General features: G+C 40.1%; 1 protein-coding gene across 6 annotated transcripts in view; it reads right to left on the reverse strand.

Moving 5' to 3' along the window:
* The window catches only part of FOXP2 (forkhead box P2), a gene marked incomplete at both ends in the record, with an annotated part of 359,810 nt that overhangs the window by 166 nt on the left and 337,027 nt on the right, over positions 1-22,617 (reverse strand). The window lies entirely within an intron of this gene.

Genomic DNA, 22,617 nt, shown 5'->3' on the forward strand with positions numbered 1-22,617 from the left:
AGAATGTTATTTATTTAGTACATTTGTCAGTAGATAATGAGCAATTTTATCTTTCTTCTATCACAAGGAAAACATTAAAAAACTAGGATTCCAACTAAATTGTAACTAACTTCCCTCATGGTCATTCATCCATATAAATTCTTCATAAAACTCTTGGCCTGCTCTGATTATGAAGATCTTTGAAAGATAATTATAGAGTTTCAAGATAGAATTCTTATCAGAGTTACCTGGACCTGTTTGAACTGTTTATCATATGATGCTTTACTTAAACTGCCAGAAGTCCATTAGAATTTGTAATTGTCAATATAAATAGCAAAATAATTAAAGGAAACTGTGAAAGGGATAGTGAGTACAAAAAAAAATCTAATCTACACCAACAGCATCTCTAGTCCATTCATACCTTCATCATAATCATTTGATTTCTTTCAATGTTCTTCAAAATATGAAAGAAAAACAGCATTTCTGATGAAATGAATACCAACAAATCAGTGACTAATAATTTAGTATACAACAGTGTTATTTTCAATTTATCAATGACAGTTTTAAAACATGCAACCTTATGTGTTTTTGCATGCACCCACACATAATTTTATCTAATTATTTTTTATGCTGAATATAATGATGGAAAATTAATCAGTGCATATCCTCAAGTTCCCCCACCCCAGCTGAAATGCACATTTTTTTTGTTTTAGAGAAGGAGTGAGGTAGGTAGCAGCTTGGAAGGTTCAAACCAAGCACCTGATAAAAATATTATATAAAAATAATAAGAAAAAAAATCCATCCTCTTTACCCTGAAGCAAGAGAAGACCTGCTTTTTTATCTTGTTAATAGAAACCACAGTCTCTCATTAATATGCAGGGCCTGCATGCTGCTTCTCAAGAGGAAAACCTGCAGCCAGCCTTTGCCATTAATCAACTTCAGCTCAGCAGTTCAGTGAGACATGATGATACATGTTTTTAACTCTAAATTAATGAATATTTTTACCAACTGTCAATAAATGAAGAAAAACACTGGTGAGGAACACTAGTTGAGGTGGGAAATTTCCAAACACAACAGAATGATGGGGGGAAGTGGGCAACTAACAAGAATAATAATGCTGTCACACACAAACAAGGCTTAACATGATCCAGGCCCTACCCAAGGAAAGGGTTGTGCTGCAATGGTAAATCTGCCAAAACCTAATTATTTTTGACACATTAGATGCATCAGGGAATTGCTCTGAAAAAAAAAAAAACCTTATCAAGTAGTTTTTGCATTAGAAAGTGACTGAATCTGCCAGCATCTCTTGGGCTATGCTCTTCAATGAAAGAAGTAACTTTGAATTTTAAAAGGTACAGATTGTTTGAATATTCAATGCAAAATAACTTATTATTCAAACCTTATTGGGAAACCAGTCAGTTTTGTTGTGCTTTCCAGTCTTTATATGTTAATAAATTGTTAAGTATTAGAAAAAGGAACATCTTAAATAACTGAAATCTAAAAAAAATCTTTAAAAAGCTGTAATATTAGCCCAAATCAATATCTGTATTAATCATTACAATATAAAGTTACAGAAATTTCACTACGATATGTTCATTCTGCAATGGCTAGCATGTCAGCCTTTTGTTTATATGTATTTTGGTTCAAAGAAAGCATGATATTTTATAGTCACTGGCATTTTTCAAGGCCTACAGTAAGTCAAATTTATCTAAACAACTTCACTTTAATGATTATCTAGGGATGTAAATTCATTTTAGTTCAAGAAGGTTCACTGCAAAACATAGCTTTTTAAAAGTCCTGTCACTAATATTTATCATATCCTAGAAAACCATCTTAGAAATATGTATTTAAAAATATTAAAGCAAAACAAATGAGTCTAGACTATTCAAAGATGTTGTAGTCATAAAACATAGCAAGCCTTTCCCCAGTGTGAAAAACATAACTTAGTTTTAATTTGCATTAATTATAAATCAGTAACATGCTTGTGTGGTTTGAAAAAGTGAGAAAAATTATTAGTTCTCTCAGTCACTTTATGCTGTATTAAGATGTCTGGATGAGTCATTTAGTATTTAATAAATAGCAAGCATTATGAAGTCAGAAATAAATTTGTTCTATGAATCTTTGAATTCATTGCTGCAATTGGAGTGAGACACTTGCATATTTTGACATGATTATTATTAGCAATCATGCACAGATATGCTGGGGATGCAAATAACGTTATTAGCTGTTTATTGTAATAAAATAAGGTGTGTTATCATTCTTTATGGTGACACAAACCATATTAGCTATCCTCTAACCAAGTTTATAGAGCATAGCAAAGTTGCTTGTTTTGGAGTTCAATTCTCCAATAAACTAATAGAATTAAAGCTGCATCAATATAAAAGTATTCAAAATAATATACCAACAAATCAAAGACATGTCATTCCGTAAATTGGGAAATGCTTCCTAAAGTTTTAGCAACAAGTTGTGCAGGAACAATGGTTATGCAGGAGCAATGAGAGATTGGGTCATAGAACACTCTTGGATCTAGGACATCTAGGCACATTATAAACCAGACACAATTCATTTATGAATAATATTAACCCTTTTTACAAGATTATCTTAAGAATTGCAAATCATTCAAGAAAGTGCACATTATAAAATGCATATTCAATATCTATAACAAATGCTATCATTGGGGCATGAGATCAAAAATGAAATTAGCTTTATACATTTTGCATCCAACATAGGTACTTAATTGCAGCAATGATGATTTGCATCTGGATCATGCATTTTGTTCCTTGCATGACACAGTGGATTTTAAATGAGGAGTCATCTTTTTATAAAATAAAAAATAAATGGGGAATTATATATATTATATATGCATATTCCTCATGCTACAATGGGCTGGAATTATGTTACATAAATCAGAAAAAAATAAATAAGGGGAGAAACACAGAGACACACCTCTCTATATATGAGACATGCTACAGACAATTACAAAAAACAAGTAGCTTTTCCTCCATCCCTTGCCTGAATAATTTACAACATTCTCCAAATCCATTTGATAATTCGATATTTCATGTAAGTTTATTACTCCATTGTATTTATAATATCCCTCTAAGCCTTAATTAAATAGTAGAATATTTTTTGTCTCCTTGTATTATGAAAAATATTAGATATTGATGTATTTCCTTTTTTTTTCATTTATATTTATTTTGCACAAGCCATTCACATTCAGGAGGTAATCACAGATAGAGTTTTATAGACAGCAACCATTTACTCAGTTTACGAGAGTACACCAGCATGTATGTCTCCAGAATTATTTAAATCAACATTTGGTTTAGTATAATGTATTCTACATGGATCTTTCTTTGCAAAGTGTCCACAAAATAGTCTAGCCTAAAATGTAATAGCTATTGTATTCAATACGGGTTGAATTTACAATATGTAGCTCATTTTCCATAATAGTTGCACTGGCTTCCAATCTCCTTCTAGCCAAAATTCAAACTATGGCTTTTTAAAGCTTTAAAAAATGCTTCCCATTTTCTTTGATTACTAAAAATTGCTTATCAGAAAGTCTTTTTTATACAATATAAGTAAAACACTTTAAATCAATTTAAATGTTCCTGTTTTGTGTTCCTTAGCCAACCACCTTTGCCCAATTTTGGGTAATTTATCCAGGTTTAGGAAGTACTGCTTTAAATGTTTTAGCACAGAATAATTGAAGGAATGATTATTTTTGCATGAGCTAGGAAACTTTAAAAGAGAGACTCTAACCAGTGGTGGTGAACCTTATGGCACACGTGCCAGAGGCAACACTCAAGAGCCCTCTCTGTGGGCACACGTGCCGTCGCCCCAGCAGTTTGCCAGAGTAGAAAGCACATGGCATTTGGAAGCAATGGGGCAGGAAGTGAACGAGCAAGTGGTGTTGGTCCTCTGGGGATGCCCCAGAGATGGCGAGGGACTGGCCACTGCCACCCTGGCCCCACCCCTGCCCAGCCCAGTGTACCCCCAAGTTGCATGCACAGGAGGTGGAGAGCACATGGGGGCTGACAGCATCTGGCAGCAGGGCCTGTGTAGCCCACTGTGAATACTGGGCCAGCCCTCCAGCAGCAGTGCTGCAGTGGCATTGGCAGTACACAGAGTCGGAGGAGCATGTGATATGGACCACCAGACATGCCTACTCCATCCCATCTCTCTTTGGTTGAAGAGCTGGTCACCACTGGTCATCTCCTCAGCCCCCTCGAGGGTCTTGCCCTTGGTCTGTCGGTGGAGTGCATTCCCCTCATGCACCTCGGTACCTACTGCACCCGCCAGTTGCTCGCACAGGTTGATCAGGACTCTGCCTAGAGCTGCACGCCCACCCAGCATGAAGGAGGCGAAGCTGTGGGCTAGGAAGCCCTGCGTAGAGGTGGTAAAGCATGCCCAGGGCCAGCAGGCAAAAGACCACTCCGAGCAGGGAAAGCTGGATCCCCATTGGCATCATGGCCACCCAGGCCCAGCAGAGATGGGGGAAAGCAGGGAATCCTAGCTGGGACTGGGGGACCTCGGTGCCAATGGGGATCCTGCTTTCCCTGCTTGGGGTGGCCTTTGGCTTGCTGTGCGTGGGTGTGCTCTACCACCTGTACTCGAGCTTGCTAGTTGGCTGTTTTGCCTCCTTTGTGCGGGGTGAGCCAGGTGTTCTGGGTGGCGGCGGCAGCCTAATGAACATGCGCAATTTGCTGGCTGTGGCAGCCCGAGGAGTGGCCAAGATGTGCGAGAGAAGCAGACTCCACATGTGGGCCAAAGGCAAGATCTGTGAGTGAGCCAAGGAGATGACCAGCAGCAACCTGCTCTCCAAGAGCAAGCAATAACAAATGGGATGGATTAGGTGCATCCGGCAGTCTGCATCATGTGCCTCCCCCCTTCCCTACTCTGCCTGCTGCTGGAGGGCTGGCCAGGTATTGGCAGCAGGCTGTGGAGCTCCAGAGTATGCTGGTCAAGGGGCCAGCAGCCTGTGGCTGTTGACAGACACCATCGCCCCCCATGAGCTCACTGGCCTCTATGTGCGGGGGCTGATGGTGTCAGGCAGCAGCCACCGTGGCCTCCCCTTGCCTTGCTCTGCAGCAATGGCACCCCTCCCTGGCCCCTGCCTCGCCTCACCCTACAGGACGAGCCTCCTGCCCATCGCCCCACCTGCCAGAGACCCCCCTGGATCTTTCCCAACCCTGCCCCGACAGGCATCCCCCCGAGCAACATTGAGGTGGCCACACCCACGCCCATCACAGCCACACTCACCCAATCTGCTGTGAACACCACAGCCACACCCACCCAGTGGGCCACGCCCCCTGCCCCCCCTGAGGGCACCACAATGCTGATGCGGCCTTGGTACTTTGTGATAAATAAGTGGGTTTTGGGTCGCAGTTTGGGCACTCGGTCTCTAAAAGGTTCACCATCACTGCTCTACATCATATCATTTAGTCAACTGAGCTCCACTTAGTGGTAGTGCAAGAAATAATGTTATGACTGGCTTGTGATAGATTTGCAGTCTTAACACATGGATACTCATTTTGTACATTTCTGATAACACTGTAGTATATTGTAACACTTTTTTCCATTTTGGCCTGTCAAGAGGATATTTTTCTGATCATTTGGAGAATAGATTTTTATGTTGTATACCTGTTTACTAATTTGCCAACTTTTAAAATTGTTTATTTTAAGGCATTTATAAGATAATAATAATAATTTAATTTGTATACCGCCCTTCTCCCGAAGGACTCAGTAATAAGCAGTAATAATAATTTGCTTCCATACATAAACACTCACATTTTAATAACTGCAATGTAAATGTAGGGTTGATAAGAGTATTAAAACCATAACTACCTTATTTTTCATCTAGGACCATTATGACAGAGTATATTGAAAAACACAGCTCTGACCATTTTTTTCCCCCAAGAGGAATCTGTAATTTAGAAGATATTTTCAAAATTTAATCTGATTTTCTAATCTGGAAGCAGAATAATTATCTATTTATAATAACAAATGCTTTTTGATGATAAAATACATAATTTATTCTAAGATCCTTATTGGCACAGTAACACTTCCCTACTTTTTTTTTCTTTTGAAGACCCTATAAGGTTGGAGGCAATAGTTGTACTTATTTGTTGTTCCTGTTACTTCTGGGATAGAAGATGTTGGCTGTGGAGGAAGTTGAAGTGCTACTTGCTACAGAAACATCTGTTGCTACAGACATCAGAGATAATACTTCTCTTCCCTGGGAAGCACATTAAATCAAGTAGTTTCTCCCCCATCATCATCCATTGCCATTAATCTATTACCTCTGAGAGAACTTAGATGGGAGATGCAGTTATATCCATTTTTCTGTCTTATCATTCCCAAGGAATGTCAAATGTTTCTAGCATGTGTTAATAACCATGTTACTAAATTCAGTCCTAGCAGCATTGCACAGCACAGCATTTTTTGATGTATGAGAGCATGTTATTTCACTAACAATACAATTGTCTGTGGAATTATATGTATTATTTGGGTTAGTCAATACCAAAACATCTTCTTCAGGCTTGATTTTGCTAACAATGTGCAAGAATTTTATAAAAAAATATATATGTACAATATAACCCCAAACTATAGCAAATGAATGTACTGGGATGAGCATCCCAGTTCTGATTACCATACAAAATCTTAATCCTAAAAGTTTTCTTCCCCAAATACCACTTTTTCACAGCCATTGCTTCCTGCTCTTTCATGGCCAGCTATTCAGAGCTAAGCAGTATAATACAAACCACACACACTGCAATATATCACAAAAGGTCAGTCTGCTTTTCAGTTGGAATAAAAAAATTGTCCATAACCGAAGGTTCTGCTCCCCATTCATATGATTAAGTGCAGGTGAAAGGATTCAGTCATTCATAGCAAGCCAAATCTTAACAAAGGCAGGTCTTACTTCTCTGAGTACTGTAAATAAAAAAACCCCAAGTGTTAAGTCTTTTTACATTTGGAATTCACCCAATGGAAAAACAATATTTTTTTCCAAGATAGCAAATCATGGTATTTCTCAGATATTCAGAGGCCATAAATTCTTGGCTTAGTACCAAATTCTACCTTTCCTTTGCCTTTTCACTTACAATTTTTCCAATTTTAGTCAATGGCAGAGGGATCGTGGAAATTGCCAAACAGATTATGAATGCCAGAAGTTCTATTTAAAAAAAATGTATTTGTACCATAACAGAAATTCTGAGTGCTTTGGATAGCCAAGCACTAATTACAAAACTGGATAAGACTCTACTTAAAGCAGATGAACCCAGACGGAAGAGGAATCCAGACTGAACTGAAGATAAAGTTTTTAGAGCAAATACAGAGACTAGAACTAACAGGGCAACAACATAATGAATACAAATGGTTTGGGTTTGTGGATCACTGATGGCTAGATGGCCTCCTTTGATTCAAGTAATATGTGAGTATGGCCCACTGAGTAGGCATGACCTACTGGGTAGGCATGGCCTACTGGGTGGGCATGGCTGGTATAGGTATGGCCTACTAGGAGGGCATGGCCAGCTCAATGTCACTCGCATCAGGGGCACTTGTGCAGGCCTGGGCAAGATTGGGACAGACTGAGGATCTCTGGTGGAGGGGTGGGTGGGACCAGGGTGAGCGCCGGGGCATGGTCTACTGCAGAAGCCTCACTGAGCCTCAGGCCATGCAGGGGGCCCTGTACAATGGCACAGACTGCCTGGAGCCCTGGGCAATGGAGGTCAAGCACCTAGTCCTTGGGCTCCCACGGCACCAGGACCCCACAGCCCTGCCTACCCTAGCCGCACTTCCCTGAGGGGGTGCCCAGCTGCATTTACCTCCTCAAGGCTACTGCTTCTGTGCTCGGTCTTCTTGGCCAGGTTGCTCATGGTGGGTGCAGGAGAGCAAAGTGCATGGGTCAGAGGGAGGCCTACTCCCTCTCCATACAAGGAGACCTGGCTTTGTAACCAAAGCATCCTCAACAATAGGATGGGAAACCACTAGGGGATGGCGAAAGGGCAACAGGGCTGCTAGTGGCCAAATGCTAAGGCAGGATTTCACTCAGACCCTCCCTCCCTCTTATTCCAATCTCCTTCCTTCCTTCCTTCCTTCCTTCCTTCCTTCCTTCCTTCCTTCCTTCCTTCCTTCCTTCCTTCCTTCCCTGCCTCCCTCCTTTTCATTCCCATCTCCTTCCTTTTTTCCTTCCCTTTCTTTCTTTCTGTTTCCCTCCCCTCCTTCCTTCCTTCCTTCCTTCCTTCCTTCCCTCCCTCTCTCTGTGCCCAGGAAGGGATGACGGGAGGAGGAGAGGTTGGCAGTGCTTCTCTCAAAGACTGTTGGAAGAGACCTATACCATTCCAGACAATGGAATATCCAATCTCTACTTAAAAGCCTCCAGTGATGGAGCAAGAGATGATATTGAAGGGGGTGGGGGAAGTGTGGGGGGCAGGGCAGGGGCAGGGTGAAGCAAATGAGCTGCAACTCCTACTGCAAACCACCCAGCCCCCGAGCACTCACCATTTCCTGTCCTTGCACATGGAGGGCGCTCAGCTGGGTTGGGATGGGCCAGGGCTAGGGCAGTGGGGGCCAGTTCCTTGCCATTTCTGGGACATCCCCAGGGGGCCAAATTTGAATTTTGAATTGTAAGCTGCCCAGAGTCATTGACTAAGATGGGTGGCCATAGAAATTGATTGATTGAATAAATAAATAAATAAATAAATAAATCTCCCTTTCTTTTTTCTAAAAAACAAGTAGTCAGTCACTATAAGGAAGCACAATTTTTAGTCTTTACTTAATCCAAACATTTAAAAATTTATATCCCTTGCCTTCAATCTTTCTTTTTCTCATGCCATTACAGGTATGAATAATTCATTTAATGACTGTTAGAAGTTACAACAGCACTGAAAAAGTGACATGACCATTTTTCACATTTATGACCAGTGCCTTTTTTGTAAAAAAAAGTGCCGGAACTCACACACGTCATACAACCTGCCTTGCCAACCCTACAAGGTTTACCTTTGTATTTGGAAAAAAAAACATCCTTCAATTTTTAGTGCATCTAAAAGACTAGGATTTTGTTTAATGTAAGTTAATACTATTAATGTTACTATGCACTGTGTGGCTTTAAATTACAAGAAGGCATTTTATTAATCTCTTGGGACATTTACCATTGGCATACCCATTTAGTTTAATGAGTGGAAAGTCAGCTTTCTATGTGGAATGAAATTGGCCCAATAAAACAAAATTTGGTTGCTTGTAAAAGATTGAATTATTTTTAAGAAATTGTCAAACAAGGTGGAAAAATTTACATTTGGAGTTTAATATGAATATTGACTTGACACAAATTAAAGTTGAAACTTTGTCAGTGAACAGATTACTTTTAATTTACCTTTAACTTAAACCCAATTTAATAAATAGATCTGATTAAACCTCATAGTGTAGGTCTACCTTTACATCTGACCAATACATAATTAATATATATTATTATTAGTAATAATACCTCCAAATCACAAGACATTGGCTTTATTCTTATTCTTCCCCTCTGCAGTTTGATTATAAAGTATAAAAGGCTAAAAAGAGATTTTTGTAGACATCCCAGCCTTTGAACTACCCAAGGAACCGAAATAGCAAAGTTTTGCTCTCGATTTGCCTCTTTTTAACCTCATACCCCACCTTCTGTAAGGGAAGCCAAAAGGCTTGCTCACCCTCTCATGAAAAGATGGCCTCCATGTTTATGTGTCTTCAACTGCCACCATCAGCTTCCACACCACATGGTCCAACCCAGCCAATCAAGCCACATTCTGGCTATGGTGCTCTGGCACCTCATAGCTCCTCCTAGAGGAGGCACACAGTGCTGGAGCAGACCCCGCTTGCACTGTACCACCAGTGGGGCATTTTCAAAAACAAACAAGGATAGGAAGGGAAACAATAGGAAAAGAACGCAAATCTGGAAAATCCATCAAAAAACGGTACTGGAACTCCATTCCAGTGCGTTCTATGACAAAAAAAATCCCTGGTTATGACCATTGCAGCATACCCATAATCAAATGGTTTACATTCAGATGTTTGACTACTGGTTCATATTTATGATAGTTGCAGTGTCCCAAGATCATGTAATCACATTTCATGACCTTCTGGCAGCAAAATCAATGGGGAAGCCAGATTCACTTAACAACCCTGTTACTGACTTAACAACTGCAGTGATTCATTTAACAAATGTGGCAAGAAAAGTCATAAAATGGGCAAAACTCACTTAACAAATTTCTCACTTAGCAATATAAATTTTGGACTCAATTGTGGCTGTAGGTTGAGGACTACCTGTACACTTCATGACTGCCACCTAGTTGAAATATCAACTAATGAACTTTGTTTTTAGTTCATTATGGCAAATGTCACAGGTTTTTCTAAAACCAAAAATACAGAATTTCTAATGAAATATAAAGAGTGAAGCATGATAGCAAAAGGGCTACAAATGAGATAGCACATATTTTACATACAAAAGCACCTTTATCATATTGACAACACTGATAAAAATGAGCAAATGGTTTATTTTAAAAATAGATCTTGCTACTTTAATGGTTTAAAAGACCTCAGTTGTTCCTTGGTTGGTGCCAACAAAATTTAACTTTCCTAATTTCTTAAGTATTAAATAGATTGATAAAGGTTTTTTTTTACTTTAAGCTAATATGTCCAAACAACTAACTCCAATACTAATCTTCTTGCTTACTGGAAGTATATATAGTTCTCTTACAAGTCCTTGAATCAATTTCACCAGCACCTCTATTTGTATTATTAATGTATACACTTTAATTAAAAAATATATTTAGCCAAATAATAAATATTTTAGATACCTACAAAATATAAATTTTATACTGTTTTCATTAAGCTGGCTTAAGAGGCACAAGACTTGAACATATTAAAATTGTATTAAGATATTTGGTTAACGTCTGCAGAAGAAAAACAAAATATTCACAGGATATAGAAGGGTTTTTTTTCTAGCCATTTGAAGTTTTTGCCAAAATATATTACAGACTTTACCATTCATTCAAGTAATGCATATAATTTCACTTCATTTTCTTCAGTTATGAGATCTAAAAATAAGGTTTATCTCACAAAACTGAATAAATAAATAAAAATAATGCACCATCACTTTGACTATATCTACATAATTTATTTTGCAAATTTTAGCTTCTACTTTTATTGTAGGAAGTAACCACACCTGGCTGACCATATAGCTGAAAGCTACATGGAACTAGGTCTATATAGGAGACTTCCAAAGGATTAGAGTCTACACTGAAAAATAAAACAAAAACAGAATCCTCCTAGATGGAGACATTGCAAACCACTTCTTCTGATGCCAAGAAAATTACATGGATGAATTCATGAAATTATCAGAATTCAGCTCAATTTGAAAGAAACTTGAGTTGACTTTTACTGTAATTTGTATGGTAAACTCTACTGTCTTCAATCTGTTCTCTTGTATTGGCGGCAATAAAAGATAACCTGGTGCAGTAGTCTGTCTTGCCTGGATGGGTTGCCATAATTTATTTTAATTATTTGGTCCTCTTTTCTGAACAAAAAACGAACCTTCTTCCTGATTCAGGAAGATGACGTATTTCCTGAATGAATAGTACAGTAACTATACCTGAAGTTATAATAGAGAGGCTTACGAGAACATGCCTGAGCATACCAAAACAGAGAAATAATTAAGCAAAACACTCCTAATACTATCCTTAAAGGAACGGAATCATCCATCTGCAGACTGGACATACAATCCAGGTAGGTATGTTGTCTCCATGGAACAAAAATCAAAGAAGTGGCTGAGAACCTAACCAAAATAATTAGCCTAGAGATTACTACCCCTTCCTCCTCCTCCATATTGGGACAAATGATAGAACAAAGAACCTGAGTACAATAGTGAGAGACTACAAACAACTAGGCAATAACGTTAAGACGCTAGGAGCATAAGTAGTGTTCTCATCAGTACTCCCAATGAAAGGCCAATCCCCACTGAGGGAAAAAAGAATTCTAGAAATAAACCATTGGCTAAAGGGGTGGTGTCACCAAGAAAACTTTGGTTTCCTGGATCATGGACTGCATTTCCTTCGCAAACGACTCTTGGCAAGGGATGGGCTGTACCTCACAAAAACAGAGAAAAATGTACTTGGGAAAAGACTGGCCCAACTCATCAGGAAGGCTTTAATCTAAAATTGAGGGGGGAGGGTGGTCAATCTTCAGAATCTCTAGAACTGAAAACCAATCATAAATCCCAAGAAAACAAATCAAATAGTGAGGTGGGCAGAGATGAGAAAAAAAAGAAAAACTCAAACAACATTCAGGAGATGCAGGAAACATACCTACGGACAGGCATTAAAAGCCTCAAATGTTTATGTACAAATGCTGAAAGCCTGGGGAACAAACATGGTGAACTAGAAGCAATAGTACACGAGGGAGGGTATGAGATAGTTGGCATTACAGAAACCTGGTGGGACGAAACTCATGACTGGAATGGACTGATGGACGGATATAAATTGTTCAAAAGAAACAGGTCTACAAAAACAGGAGGGGGAGTTGCACTATATTTAAGAGAACACTACATATCTACAGAAACACACATGATCAAAGAGATAAAATCTTTCCAGAGTATATATGGGTCAATATAAAAGAAGAAAAAAGTGACATTGGTGTGTATTACAGGCCACCCAACCAATCAGAAGAAATAGATGAACTCATTACCAAACAGTTAACAAATGTATGTAGAAAGCATACCAAAGTAGTAATGGGAGTCTTCAACTATACAGATATCAACTAGAACAGGGCTTTTCAACATTTTTACCCATTGTACCACTTTTAGGATAAGGCAATATCCGAGTACCACCAGTCGCCCAGCAAGATGTCAAAAAATGACCAAAAAAGAGGGAAAAAATGATAAAGTACAAGTAGTCCTCGACTTACAACAATTTGCTTAGTGACTATTCAAATTTACAACGGTACTGAAAAAAGTGACTTATGACCATTTTTCACACTTATGACTGTTGCAGCATCCCCAGGGTCATGTGATTTACATTTGGATGTTTGGCAACTGATTCATACTTATGACATTCACAGTGTCCCAAGGTCATGTGATCAATGGCCGGAGGGGCATGGCCAGCTTATCACTCAGGTTGCAGGGTGCCTGTGGGGGGGAATCCGTGGGTTTCTGGTGGAGGGGGGTGGGACTGGGGTGGGTGCCTTCCATCCCTCCCTCTTTCCCATTGTCCCTTCCTTCCTTCTTTCCTTCCTTACCTTCCCTCCCTCTTTGTCTCTTCCTCCTTCCCTCCCTCCCTTCCATTGTCCCTCCCTCCCTCTCATTGTCCTTTCCCTCCTTCCTTCCTTCCTTCCTTCCTTCCTTCCTTCCTTCCTTCCTTCCTTCCTTCTTTGTCCCTTCCTTTCTTCCCTCCTACCCTTCCAAGCAACCTGCTAGTCCAAACTACAAATATTGTACCTCACACAACCTGCCCATCTCCCATTTTCAGGCACATACATTACGAACCGGCCACTTCTCCCAGTCATTTTCCCCCTACCATAGCCCAGCATTCGAGCCAGGTTCCCGATCCTCTCCGTGTACATTGTTCTTCCCATAGCTCTCCCCAGCACTGCTTCTGGCTGCATTACTACAGTTAGCAAGTTAATTTTCACCCGCCTGAAGGAAGAGAGTGATGCTTTTCTCCATCCTCTAAAGGAAGGGAGACAAACCCACATTGCCACCAAGTCATCCTTCTTTTGGGTGAAGTAATCTCCTTGCAATGCAAAACTGTGGGGCTCCATCTTTTGCAAAGGGCAGTGCATGCGCCCCACGAGCAAAGGAGAGCAGCCAAGCAACCTGCTATTCCAAACTACAAATACTGCTTCTTGGGATGGGGTGGCAGGGACAGAGAGGAAACATCTGGAAATCATGCAAGAACTTTTCCTCTTATTATTACTATTATTCTTCCAAGTTGGAAAGGAAAATCAGAAACGGCCCAGCCACACAGGTCAAGCTTGGCTCTCTTTCTCTCTCCCTTAAACGTGATTCCTCAGAAGCTTTGGCACTTCCTACACTTGCAGTGGGGATACCAGAGGCTTTTCCACTGACCCGGGGCAACTTTACAAAAAATATCAAAACAGCACGGAGAAGCGCAGTTCAGCTGTACTTGCACATGCTGATCCCGCACTCCTGCCCAGTTAACTTGCTTGCAGAAAGCAAGCAGAAACCAAGAAATGAGCTGGCACTGGCAACGGCAACAGCAGAGAGAAAAAGGGCCGGATGCCCCTGCTCTTCCTCAACATGCGTTCAAGGCCAATGAAGAAAGTGTGGGGAAAAAAGCGGAGCGAGGGGGAGGAAGATGACTAAGACACTCGCCCTGTGCATGCCTCCCAGAGTTTGCCTTTACACTGCCTCTAAAGTGGCAAGTTAAAAAAAAAACAACCAAAAAGATTGGGGGGGGGGGAGAGAAAGGCGATCAGTCAGCCAAGAGCCCGGCTGTTTCAGACTAAGCCCGTGATACAGGCAAGGTTGTGTGCTTCTCCTGGCCCGAAAGGGGAAACTGCCAGGCAGGCCGTCTGGCCGTCATGGAAATGACGAAGGGTTAAATGCTGCAAAACAGTGGGGGGGAGGGAGTCAGGCGGGCACATTTTTCCCTCCACACCCACATTCTGATGGCTTCACCTGGCGCTCATCAGCAAAACAAATGTGGGCCTCGATTCCCATCTGCTGCCACAGGATGAGTCCTCAGGGAAGGCACATGATGTCTGGCCACTTTGCTTTCCCCTTTGTAAAGCCAGGCACCTTGGGAAGAGGAGAGGGGTAAGTCACAAGCCCCATGAGGCAACATGAGGGCCATGAGGGGTATTGCAACCTCAGGGGGGGGGAGAGAGAGGAAAAGTAGATAGAAGAGACTGAGGCTGCAACAGAGAGAGAGAGAGAGAGAAGGGAGAAAAGAAGGAGGGGGCAATTGTGAGGTTGACGACGCGAGTGGTCTGAAACACCTACCTGCTGAGGGAGTGGATGACTCTGTCCCCATCAGGCTCAACTTACTTGTGAAGTAAGAAGATGGGGGAAGGGTGACATGGATCCTGCACGAGAAGAAGTCAATCCGGTTGCTGCACAACGAGTCCCTGGGGAGGGTGGGGCCTCGCTCTGCACCTGCACTCTTTGTGCGCCCTCAGTAGGGTTCTTGCAGGCCACTGCCAAGCAGCATGTTTTCTGCAAGCAATTGAGCTGGGAAGGAGTGGAGCGGGAGGAAGGCGACACCACGTACCACCAGCCAGGTGCTCACGTACCACCAGTGGTACACGTACCACCGTTGAAAAGCCCCGAACTAGAAGACAAACACTGCAGTGAGTGGGAGATCAAACAGACTCCTAACCAACCTAGCCAACAACTTTGTTATCCAAAAGGTAGAGGAGGGAACTATATGTAAAGCCATATTGGACTTAATTCTCACTAATAGAGAAGAAGTGATAGAAGGAGTTGAAGTTACCAGAACCTTTGGTGAAAGTGACTGCATCACACTGGAATTTAATATAATGCAAACGCTAGCAAGAGAAAACAATCCAACCAGGGTAAAACGTCAAAAGAACTGACTTTAACAAACTCAGAGAGAACCTAGGAAAGATGTTGCAAGATAGTGGCCGCATAGGATCACTGGGAGAGAAGTAACTAAACTACGTAGGAAAGCACTAGGAAAGGGGGGGGGAAGTGAGGAAAAAAAGAAGCAGAAAATTAGATAAGGAAGATAGAAAGGATAGAGGACAAGAAGAAATCGGGGCAAGGAGGAAAACATCAGCAAACAGGAGCACAGCAAATGAATGGCTGCATGTGGAGCCAGTAACAGAGAATAAGACAGCCAGCTCTGGAGCACAGCTAAGAAGCCCAATGCTTAGGCAGTGGAGAACAGGAAACTAACATCTGAACAGCAAACAAGGAGGGAGACCATTGGAAGCAGTGAACCAGTGGGTCACAGCATTTATTCAGCAATTGCCTAGGCCCACACCCACTTCAAGGCTGGCTGACCCGGAGCCCAGCAAAGCAGAGACAGCCCGACTCCCACAGCCCTCTCCCTGCCTCCTTCCAGCCCCGCAGCCCTTCCCAGGGGAGACTTGCCTCAGGTGGAGGTCTGGATCAGCATTCTCTCCCCAATGAGAGCATCAGCCCCCTCCACACCTCCTGCTAGCCTGACCCGGCAGAGAACAAAAGGCCCACAGCAATCCTTCTTTGGCTGTGAGGAATCAGAGGTGGCAAAACCTGAGGGGGGAGGGGGAGGAAAGCAGCAGCAACAGAGAGACTTAGAGAGCCAGAGACCTTTCTGATTTCTCAAGCTGAGTGGTCGGCTAAGAGGAGCAGAGCAAGCAGAGCAGCTGAGGTGAATCTTATTTCATTCTTTGATAAAGTGACTAAACTAATAGATCAGCAAAATACTGTGGATGTAGTATACTTAGACTTCAGTAAGGCATTTGGTAAGGTAGATCATAACCTATTCCTTCGTAAGCTAGAAAAAGGTGGAATAGACAACATCACCACCAGATGGATCTGTAGCTGGCTGGCAAGCTGTACTCAATGAGTAGTTCTCAATGGCACTACATCCACATGGAGAGAAGTAAGCAGTGGGATACCACAAGCTTCCATCTTAGCCCCAGTACTCTTCAATATCTTCATAAATGACTTAGATGAGGGAATTGAAGGGGAACTCATCAAATTTGCTGATGACACCAAACTGGCAGGAGTAGCCAACAACCCAGAAGACAAACTCAGGATGCAAAAAAAATCTTGACAAACTAGAACAATGGGCCCTGTCCAACAAAATGAGTTTCAGTGTGGAGAAAGGCAAAGTTTTACATTTAGGCAGGAAAAATCAAAGGTACATACTGGGTGAGACCTGGCTTAAAAACAGTAACTGTGAGAGGGACCTTGGAATCCTAGTGGACAACCACTTGACCACGAGCCAGCAGTGTGCAGCAGCAGACAAAAAAGCTAATCCTGGGTTGTATAAACAGAGGCATAGACTCAAGATTAGTACCACTTTACAGTATAAAACCCTAGTGAGACCACACCTGGGATACTTCAACCAGTTTTGGTCACCATACTACAAAAAGGATGTTGAGACCTTGGAAAAAGTTCAGAGAACAGCAACTAACATGACCAAAGGCCTGGAGACTAAAACATAGAAGAACGGCTGCAGGACTTGGGTCTGGCTAGTCTAAAGAAAAGAAGAAATAGGGGAGACATGATAGCAGTATTCCAGTAGTTGAGGGGCTGTCACAAAGAAGAGGGGGTCATGTTATTCACCAAAGCACCAAAGGGCAGGACAAGAAATAATGTTTGGAAACTGATCAAAGAGAGAAGCAACCTAGAATAAAGGAGAAACTTCCTGACAGTGAAGACAATTAACTAATGGAACAGCTTGCCTCCAGAAATCGTGGGTGCTCCATCACTGGACATTTTTAAGAAGAGGCTAGACAGTCTCTTATCTGAGATGGTATAGGTTCTCCTGCTTGGGAGAGCGGGGCTGGACTAGACCTCCAAGGTTCCTTCCAGTTCTATTCTATTCTATTCTATTCTATTCTATTCTATTCTATTCTATTCTATTCTATTCTATTCTATTCTATTCTATTCTATTCTATTCTTTCCACTTATCATAATACTGACTGATATAAATTTTGAAAACAAACTGAATACAATTAATAAATTAAATAAATTATCCAAATATGTCTTTTTCTCAATAGCCTTTCTCTAAACCAGAGCTGAACCTGTTTCTCTTTCTTTATCACCCACCCAATAACCAATTATCATTTTTCCTAACAGATATACATTCCCCTTGAAATATCTACCTCAAAGGAAAAGAGGAGGAATCTAATTCTTTAATAAAACAGTTACTACAACTATCAATGAATTCTGGTAGTTAGTTATCCAGTAGTGTATGAATTGGGAGAGAGAATTTCTTCCTATCTGGCAGGAAAGGAAGATGGGAAACGCCCAGTAAAAGCAACAGTAGTTGGGGCTGATGGCTGAAAGGCAACAAACAGGGAGCATTCAGTTCAAAGGAGGGATCTATCCATTTTCTTTTTCATCCCTTAATAGGAATTGGGATTAGCCATCTATGTTATATGTTGTGTATAGAAGTGATTATGCACATACACACATTAACAGCATTCACCCTCTCAATCTAGTTTTGTCAAAAAAAAAAATCCCAATAATTAGTCTGAGTGAAAATCAATATTTCTTTTCTTTTACTCTTTTTTATTGAAAAGTTTTTCAATACATTTTATCTTTAACAATCCCTCCCCCCCTCCCCCCACTCAACCCTTCCTAGCCCTCCCTAACCCTCCCCCCACCCCTTCCCCCCTCCCCCCTCGCCGACTTCCCAGAGCTAAATACAAGGTATAAAGGTAAAAACAATCATAAACAACCGTATGTTAACAACAATAAACTATTAAGTCTATCGCACTCTAGCTCATATAAAATGACTACAAGCAATACTAATATAACATTTTAAAAAAAGGAAAAAAACTTATTCAAATGCTAAGTGAAACTTTTTAGTCCCATATTTGTTCTGGATGTAATCAATCCACTTTTTCCACTCCATAATATAACGTTGTTTAAAATGGTCTTTCAAATAAGCCGAAATCTTTGCCATTTCCGCCAGGTCAGAAACTTTTAGAGTCCATTCTTCTATAGTCGGCAGTTCCTCCTTCTTCCAATATTGCCCTACTAAAAGTCTTGCTGCTGTAATTAAGTTCAACATCAACTTAGTGTCCACAACAGTAGTATCAGTAATTATGCCCAATAAAAACAATTGCGGACAAAACTTTATCCTTTGCTTGAATATCTTCTGCATATTCCACCAGATTTTAATCCAAAAAGCTTTAACCTTTTTACAGGTCCACCATATATGAAAATACGTTGCGTCTTCGCCACCACATCTCCAACAATTAGGTTGATAGTTCGGATACATACTTGCAAGCTTTTTAGGATCTAAATGCCACCTATAAAGCATTTTATAAAAGTTCTCTCTTAAATTTTGAGCTTGCGTAAATTTTACGTTCCTCACCCAGATCTTTTCCCAAGTGTCCATTGTAATAACTTCTTGAATATTCTGAGCCCACTTTATCATGCAATCTTTAACAAGTTCTGTTTCTGAGTCAATTTCTATCAATGCAAGATATATCCGTTTGATATGTGCTGGACCCTGATTTCTAATTTGCTTTACCAGATTTTCATCAGTCATTGAGAAACCAATTTTCTGGTCTTCTTTCCACCTGGCCCGTAATTGACCATATTGAAACCAGGTTTGAACAATCTTCTCTTCTCGTAAAAGATTATACAGCTTCAAACACCATACGTTCCTCTCCAAACTTAAGATTTCCTTGTATGTTGCCACATCATGTTTGAACCCAACATTTATGTTTTCTATTACATGTTTCAGTATTGCCCATAAAGGTAACTTGTAGTTTAGCTTATGTCTATATTTTTTTTCCAAACTCTCAGCAATGCCTGTCTTAAAATATGCACTTTAAACACATTATCTACCTTCTTATCATACAATAAATATGCATGCCAGCCAAATAACAAGTCGTGGCCTTCAAGATTTAATAATCTCCCTTGTGTTAAATTAATCCAGTCACTTATCGCTGACAACACAGCAGCTTCATAATATAATTTAAAGTTGGGCATTTTAAGACCACTTCTTTCACGCGTGTCCTGCATAATCTTAAATTTAACTTGTGGCCTTTTCCCTGCCCATACAAATTTATTGATACCCTTTTGCCATTCCTCCAAATTTAAGTCTTTTTTAAGAATAGGTATCATTTGAAATAAGAATAGAAATTTAGGCAAAACATTCATTTTCACTGCTGCAATTCTTCCCAGTAAAGACAATTGCAATTTTTTCCAGCTCTCCAATTCTTTTTGAATTTCCCCCCATAACTTTTCATAATTATTTTTATATAACTTTGCATTTGAGGGTGACAAATACACCCCCAAATATTTAACCCTTTTAACAATCTCAAATCCAATTAACCCTTCTAGAAGGGCCTTTTGCGATACTGTCATATTTTTGGCTAATATTTTAGTTTTTTGTACATTAACCTTAAATCCAGAAACCTTCCCATATTGCATTATTATCTCCATCAGGTCCACAACAGAATTTTTGGCTGGGTCACCGTAACAACCAGATCGTCTGCAAATGCCCTCAGTCTATAATCCTGATCTCTAATTTGGATTCCCTTAATTTTTTCCGAATTCCGTATTTTAATCAATAATATCTCCAATGTTAAAATAAATAATAAAGGTGATAACGGACACCCTTGTCTTGTGCCCTTTTCAATATTACATACTTCAGTCAAACTATTATTTACTATTATTCGGGCTGTTTGTTTTTGATATAATGCCCTAATTGGTTGTAAGAATTTATCCCCAAAATTCATTTTATCTAAAACTTTCATCAAAAATTGCCAATCCAGTTGATCAAAGGCTTTTTCGGCATCTAGAAAGATTAGCGCCGCAGGGATCTGGTTGTTCCTTTCCAAAAATTCCAACAAGTCTACTATATGCCTCACATTATTTTTCATTTGTCTGCCACTAATGAACCCAGTTTGGTCCCCATGAATTATCTGTTGCAAAACCCTCATCAATCTGTTAGCTAATACCTTAGCAAATATCTTGTAGTCCGTGTTCAAAAGTGATATTGGTATGTAATTTCTTACTTGAGTGACGTCCTGATCTTCCTTCGGAATCAGAGAAATAAAAGCAGTTCTCCAAGACGGAGGCACCCTTCCTCCCCTTTGAATTGTCTGAAACAATTCCCTTAATGGCTTTATCATCTCCAATTGTAGGTTTTTGTAATGCACCGCAGTCAGTCCATCCGTGCCTGGCGCTTTATCCACCTTCAATTGTTTAATTGCTAAAAGAATTTCTTCTTCTGTTATCAATTGATTAATCTCTTCCTTTTGTTCTTGTGTAAGAACGGGGATGTTGGCATTCCTCAAATATACATCAATATCTGCTTCATTAATCTTATCTTTAGCATATAATTTGGAATAAAAGTCCACAAAAGCTTCCTTAATAAGATCCTGTTGATACACAACCTTACCCTTATGTTCTATTTTATCTATGTTAGAAGCCCTTTGCTTCTTCCTTAACATGTAAGCTAACCATCTGCCTGGTTTATTGGCATTTCAAAAAGTGTTATGCCTAGCAAACCGTAAGTTAGTTGCCACCTGATCAGCCATCAACTTATCAAATTGTCCTCTTAACAAATTAATAACCTCTTTGATCTTCACATCCGATTGATTCAGAATTAGGGCCTTTTCTTTTTTCCTAATTTCATTCTCTAATTCTTTCCTCCTAAATTCCAAGTTACGTCTATATTTGTTGTTCATATATATTAACATGTAAGCTAACCATCTGCCTGGTTTATTGGCATTTCAAAAAGTGTTATGCCTAGCAAACCGTAAGTTAGTTGCACCTGATCAGCCATCAACTTATCAAATTGTCCTCTTAACAAATTAATAACCTCTTTGATCTTCACATCCGATGGATTCAGAATTAGGGCCTTTTCTTTTTCCCTAATTTCATTCTCTAATTCTTTCCTCCTAAATTCCAAGTTACGTCTATATTTGTTGTTCATATATATTAACACCCCTCTCATATAAGCTTTGCTAGCATCCCAAACCATGTCCATAGAAGTACCCTTATTCATGTTAGTTTCAAAAAAGTCCTTCATCTGTTTTTTACATTCTTCCACGTTTCTCTGATTTCTAAACAAGTTCTCATTTAAGCGCCAAGAGTGCCTATCTCTATTATCCTTGTCAATCTCTAACCAGACTGGACTATGGTCAGACATAGTTCTTGGACAAATCTTTATCTTCTTGATCCTGGAAAAAAATCATTAGTCATTAATATAAAATCAATCCTGGAAAAAGATTGATGTCTATCAGAAAAAAAGTATAATCCTTTTCTTGTAAATGTCTTTCTCTCTCGCAACTCCAAATCATCCTTCATCTCAAAAAAAGATTTAGGCAATCTAGCGTGGCTTGGAGTATGCCTAAATGAACCACATCCAAGACACCATTCTAATCTCCCATAAAAATAAAAGATTTATAATCCAACTGAGTAATCTTGCTGTGTAATAAACTATAAAAATCAGCTTGTTGTTGATTAGGAGCATACAGTCCAACCAAAAGCGTTTTTTTGCCTTCTAACAACAAATCTATTATAACATATCTTCCTTGTTTATCTGCTTCTATTAACTCCGCTGTCGTAGTATTCTTGACATAAATAACCACTCCATTCTTCTTATTCATTGCAGAAGCAATAAATTGTGTACCCAATCTAGAGTTCTATAGGTACTTTTGGTCCATAACCCTAATATGTGTTTCTTGCAAGCAAATAACATCAGTCTTAAATTGTTTTAAGTATTGAAAAACTTTCTTTCTCTTCTGTGGTGAGTTTAAGCCATTGACATTCCAGGTTAGAAACTTAGTTGCCATCCTTAGTGACCCGAAGCTTCTGGAGCACGTCTGCCATGAGTCCCTTAACTTCCTTAGGCTGCGCCCCTCCCACAGCTTCGCTATAGGTACACTTTGAAGGTTCCATAACTTTCTGTTGATCCTGCTCTTGCTCTCGTCTTGCTCGTC

The sequence above is a fragment of the Vipera ursinii genome (genome assembly GCF_947247035.1).
Source record: "Vipera ursinii genome assembly, chromosome: 6".
NCBI lineage: Eukaryota > Metazoa > Chordata > Lepidosauria > Squamata > Viperidae > Vipera > Vipera ursinii.